Source organism: Tachypleus tridentatus, chromosome 13 (assembly GCF_004210375.1).
Source record: "Tachypleus tridentatus isolate NWPU-2018 chromosome 13, ASM421037v1, whole genome shotgun sequence".
Lineage (NCBI taxonomy): Eukaryota > Metazoa > Arthropoda > Merostomata > Xiphosura > Limulidae > Tachypleus > Tachypleus tridentatus.
Genome location: NC_134837.1, coordinates 7,577,104 through 7,583,103, shown reverse-complemented (window position 1 = coordinate 7,583,103; position 6,000 = coordinate 7,577,104). Strand labels below are relative to the sequence as shown.

At 33.8% G+C, this 6,000-nt stretch overlaps 2 non-coding genes across 2 annotated transcripts; both read right to left on the bottom strand.

Annotated features, from left to right (window-relative positions):
- Window positions 1–300: 300 nt before the first annotated feature.
- TRNAS-GCU (transfer RNA serine (anticodon GCU)) lies at window positions 301–382 on the bottom strand. The gene has a single exon. It is a non-coding gene; the product is annotated as a tRNA-Ser (tRNA).
- Window positions 383–4,111: 3,729 nt separating this feature from the next.
- On the bottom strand, window positions 4,112–4,193 carry TRNAS-GCU (transfer RNA serine (anticodon GCU)). Its single transcript has one exon. It is a non-coding gene; the product is annotated as a tRNA-Ser (tRNA).
- Between the last annotated feature and the right edge of the window lie 1,807 nt (window positions 4,194–6,000).

The window sequence follows — 6,000 nt, the reverse complement described above, 5'->3', positions numbered from 1 at the left end:
ACTAAAGATATCGTTTCAAACCAAAGGACCAACTAATACAGAAATATGTGTAACTCAATTGTACGTTAATCGTTATTAAAACAACACGATAACTAGACATATTTTGGTATTTGAGTAATAACACAACCGAAGAAATATGGTCAAAAAGGTAATGTTGAATTTGACAGTGTTATTCTCTTTCGCACTTTTTCGTTGCATCTTGCTTAACGTGTATTTCTGTTTGGAAATTAACAGTAAATGGTCAAAGAACTCCCCTTTCGTTTATCACCTACTTTTTCTATAAAATTATTTTCCAACGTCCGACGAGGATGGGATTCGAACCCACGCGGGCATTGCCCAATGGATTAGCAGTCCATCGCCTTAACCTCTCGGCCACCTCGTCCACCTTCATTGTTTTTTAGTAACTGTTACTTATTATTCACCTTCCTTCTCATGTCAAGTATTTTACACTTTCTTAAAATGTGATGTTTTTTGTATTTGTGAAAGAGATAATAAGTAAGTGAATAATAACAAACAAAGTTTCTATTCATCCTTAACTACGTGCAGCAAACGAAGCTCATGTTCTCATACTTTCTCGCTGAGGAAATTTTCAAATAATCACTAGGAACGTTTTACTCGGAGACTTTTATTAAAAACATTAAGAGTATGTTACTACCCCTACGCATTAGTTTTTCTATTCAATATCCATTTCATTTCGTGTACCTCGTCGTTAAGAATTCCAGATCGTTCTTTAATTAAAGTGCATTTAGGAAGAGAAACATTCTCGATTTGTAGAGAAAAACTCACTAACAAACATAACTCGTTACGTGTCTTCCAATACTCATGTCGTAGACGTTTCACCACAGCAAATCACTCGTAGGAGCACTGAGAGAGCTAAAGCCTCTCTTTTAACGCTTTAAATACACTTAGAGAGAGAGACGCGTTTACAAATGACGATTTAGAATCAGCTGAATCCAACGGGTTCACTCATTGTCCAAATAGAAATCAAGATAAATTTAATTCGTTCATAAGGCTCACTGTTTTAAGTAATTATCACATAATCATATTTCTATATACACTTTCCTATGATAGTCAACAATTTGAAATATAACAGTGACCAACTACACACATATGTTGAACCTGAAATAATATTATTTAATAGAGTATCTTTCAAACAAAATAGATATTAGTTAACTACACCAAAATACGGAAATACATTTATCAGGCTCCGTTTGTAAACACTAAACACGCGGCCTCTCTACCAAAGGACTGAATATGTGACGAAATTTTCTTATCAGTGATTTAAATGTTGGTTACAGTTTTGCCGAAATTTTGAGTTCATAGCTATACGTCCCACATTAAATCGCTTTTGGGTGTTTCTTGATCGGTACTTATTTCACACATAAAGTGTTTTCGATTATATATCTCGACTTTTTTGTCAGTTATCACCAACAAATCACATAAAAAAATAAGAGAGTGATACTCGCTAGCAACACACGTTAGCTTTAAATTCGCAACGATATTATACCGAACACACCTGACTTTACAATACTAACAAGATTCGTTAAAATGTATAATGGTAGATATTTCTTTCTCATACAGTGCTTACTACTTGCTTTCTAATACCGTCACGAAATTTATATATTTTTTTGTCATCACTCCGACATCAAGAATCTATATTTATGCCAGTAGCTTAAGTTGATATGACGAGAATTTAAACGCTCTTCAATTAGGATATTTTCATGAAATTTATTAAATATCTCTTGAAAAGTTTGCAAAGAAAACCGTCCGCTCTTACGATTGTTTTAAAACTCCAGCTAGAAACTTCAAGTGTTTTTGCTTAGACTAACCAATACTGATGAAACGGCAAGTCTTTTTTCTTAATAGTTTTGTTACTTAAAAATCAGCTGTCCTTATGTCAGAATGGGGACTAACTTAAAATGTTCGCGCTTACGTCCTGTAGTGAAAACGTAAGATCGATAGTTCACATTAATATTTGAGTAAGCCTTTTCAAACATTATCTTCAAATTTGTTCGTTTTCCTAATACAACTTTGCACCTGAGACTAATATTAACACAAAGTGAAGCTCATTCATTGATTAAAAGAAAGTGTAATTAATTTGAAAAGGAATTTTAAAAAATGTAAAGGTTAAATATGTTTCTCTGTCAAACACAGTTTCAGTTCTTTTCTTTCATACAGAAAGAAAGCGCAAGAAACTCTAAAAAATATGGAGATGCCATAAATCAGTTGCCTGGAAATTTATTGCGTTCACAAACACTCGGGCATCGTACATCCACAGGAAATGTGTGACAGATTGTTTTAACGTACGTTCAAAAAGAGAAGTGAAATAAAGCTTATCTATGGCTCGAGTTACCAACAAACTGCGCGTGCAGAAGGTTGATTTGGCCGTACTACATATCTGAGCTTCATTTTACTTACAGCACTGGACTTTCTGTTCGAATGAATATTGAAAAGTTGTATAATTTATTAGATTTTGTGAATACCTTTTAATATCTTTGTTCGGCTTGAATTTACGCACAGAGTCAGCTACATTTATCAAAAGTGGAAAAGATGTTTAAAAAGATATGAAAGTGTACGAATGGTTACATAAAAAACGTGTTTTTAAAGGAAGGAATAAGCATGGTGTAATTAAAGTTTCTTTGTACAACCTAACGGTGGAACGTGTCCAACATCGTGTTTTGCCTATTTTCGTTTATTTTACCAGTTGTGAAAACATTAAGTCAGATGAATTAAACTTATTAAACGTTCTTTTGCTTGTCATATAATGATTAGAGACTCCTTGAATTCGAAATTTTAGAGGCAGTACATGTACTATAAGGTATATTTATACGACGCTTGAAGAACGAGACATTCGTGAAGAGTCGTAACTTCTGGTCACTTCTCTTGTAATGGCGTGAAAAGGCAACAGGATTTCGAACGTTAGCTTTGTAGGTGAATCAAAATGCGGTGAAAAACACCCAAAGTGTTTTCAGTGCATAAACATCGTTGATTAGTTACTGTCCTTTCAAAATTAGAAATATCATAGAAACACTTTTGTACGTACCCATAAATTGTGTAACATCATGAACCCAGAAAAGCGAAGGAGGCACAGAGCGGCTATTGGACGTATTCACGTGTGAGGTTGTACATAGGAAGATTTATTACAAAATGCCTTTTCCCACTTGATTCCTCAATTTCTGATGCACTCAGTCCTACACTTTCAATTTCTTTACATATTTTGTTCTCATTGTCTTGAGCTGTCTTCCAAAGATTTATGCGTCCTTCAATGATTTGTTTTCATATACTGTACGTATAACATTATTGTGGATGTGCGTCGTAATTTTACGTTACGTGTAAATAGCAGCGTGTTTGAGTACATATTCTTCGCTTATGGCGTGTGTGCAAATTTGAAGCTGTGCACGTGTGCTATGCATGGGATGAAAAGAGTGAAAAGTCAATGGATGATGTATTTTCGTTGTGGTTTGTTAACTACCAGTGGTTGATAAATAATTTCATAAACTTTTTTACGGTAGCATTATCATGTAATTCCTCTATTTGGTGCAGTTATGACTTCAGTGAGTTTCATCGCTAGAAGCTCTTATCAAAGTGAGACAGTCAATGAGACTGAGAAATGTTTTTTCGTGAATTTTTTAGTATATGCTCCCTTGATGTTTTCAATTGGCTTTCTGACTTGTTGTTTGGTTCGTGTGTCTTTATCACCTTCTGGTGTATCTCAAATCCGCTTGAAGATTTGATATTTGGTTCTTTAATGTGTATAAGAGTTTGTGTTGCAAGTTTTGTATATCCGCCCCATTCCTACACTTTTAGTAGTGAACTAAAGATATCGTTTCAAACCAAAGGACCAACTAATACAGAAATATGTGTAACTCAATTGTACGTTAATCGTTATTAAAACAACACGATAACTAGACATATTTTGGTATTTGAGTAATAACACAACCGAAGAAATATGGTCAAAAGGTAATGATGAATTTGACAGTGTTATTCTCTTTCGCACTTTTCGTTGCATCTTGCTTAACGTGTATTTCTGTTTGGAAATTAACAGTAAATGGTCAAAGAACTCCCCTTTTCGTTTATCACCTACTTTTCTATAAAATTATTTTCCAACGTCCGACGAGGATGGGATTCTAACCCACGCGGGCATTGCCCAATGGATTAGCAGTCCATCGCCTTAACCTCTCGGCCACCTCGTCCACCTTCATTGTTTTTTAGTAACTGTTACTTATTATTCACCTTCCTTCTCATGTCAAGTATTTTACACTTTCTTAAAATGTGATGTTTTTGTATTTGTGAAAGAGATAATAAGTAAGTGAATAATAACAAACAAAGTTTCTATTCATCCTTAACTACGTGCAGCAAACGAAGCTCATGTTCTCATACTTTCTCGCTGAGGAAATTTTCAAATAATCACTAGGAACGTTTTACTCGGAGACTTTTATTAAAAACATTAAGAGTATGTTACTACCCCTACGCATTAAAGCTTCTATTCAATATTCATTTCATTTCGTGTACCTCGTCGTTAAGAATTCCAGATCGTTCTTTAATTAAAGTGCATTTAGAAGAGAAACATTCTCGATTTGTAGAGAAAACTCACTAACAAACATAACTCGTTACGTGTCTTCCAATACTCATGTCGTAGACGTTTCACCACAGCAAATCACTTCCTCGTAGGAGCACTGAGAGAGCTAAAGCCTCTCCTTTTAACGCTTTAAATACACTTAGAGAGAGAGACGCGTTTACAAATGACGATTTAGAATCAGCTGAATCCAACGGGTTCACTCATTGTCCAAATAGAAATCAAGATAAATTTAATTCGTTCATAAGGGCTCACTGTTTTTAAGTAATTATCACATAATCATATTTCTATATACACTTTCCTATGATAGTCAACAATTTGAAATATAACAGTGACCTACTACACACATATGTTGAACCTGAAATAATATTATTTAATAGAGTATCTTTCAAACAAAATAGATATTAGTTAACTACACCAAAATACGGAAATACATTTATCAGGCTCCGTTTGTAAACACTAAACACGCGGCCTCTCTACCAAAGGACTGAATATGTGACGAAATTTTCTTATCAGTGATTTAAATGTTGGTTACAGTTTTGCCGAAATTTTGAGTTCATAGCTATACGTCCCACATTAAATCGCTTTTGGGTGTTTCTTGATCGGTACTTATTTCACACATAAAGTGTTTTCGATTATATATCTCGACTTTTTTTGTCAGTTATCACCAACAAATCACAATAAAAATAAAGAGAGTGATACTCGCTAGCAACACACGTTAGCTTTAAATTCGCAACGATATTATACCGAACACACCTGACTTTACAATACTAACAAGATTCGTTAAAATGTATAATGGTAGATATTTCTTTCTCATACAGTGCTTACTACTTGCTTTCTAATACCGTCACGAAATTTATATATTTTTTTTGGCATCACTCCGACATCAAGAATCTATATTTATGCCAGTAGCTTAAGTTGATATGACGAGAATTTAAACGCTCTTCAATTAGCATATTTTCATGAAATTTATTAGATATCTCTTGAAAAGTTTGCAAAGAAAAACCGTCCGCTCTTACGATTGTTTTAAAAACTCCAGCTAGAAACTTCAAGTGTTTTTGCTTAGACTAACCAATACTGATGAAACGGCAAGTCTTTTCTCTTAATAGTTTTGTTACTTAAAAATCAGTTGTCCTTATGTCAGAATGGGGACTAACTTAAAATGTTCGCGCGCTTACTCTCGATCGTGAAAACGTAAGATCGATAGTTCACATTAATATTTGAGTAAGCCTTTTTCAAACATTATCTTCAAATTTGTTCGTTTTCCTAATACAACTTTGCACCTGAGACTAATATTAACACAAAGTGAAGCTCATTCATTGATTAAAAGAGAAAGTGTAATTAATTTGAAAAGGAATTTTAAAAAAATGTAAAGGTTAAATATGTTTCTCTGTCAAACACAGTTTCAGTTCTTTTCTTTCATA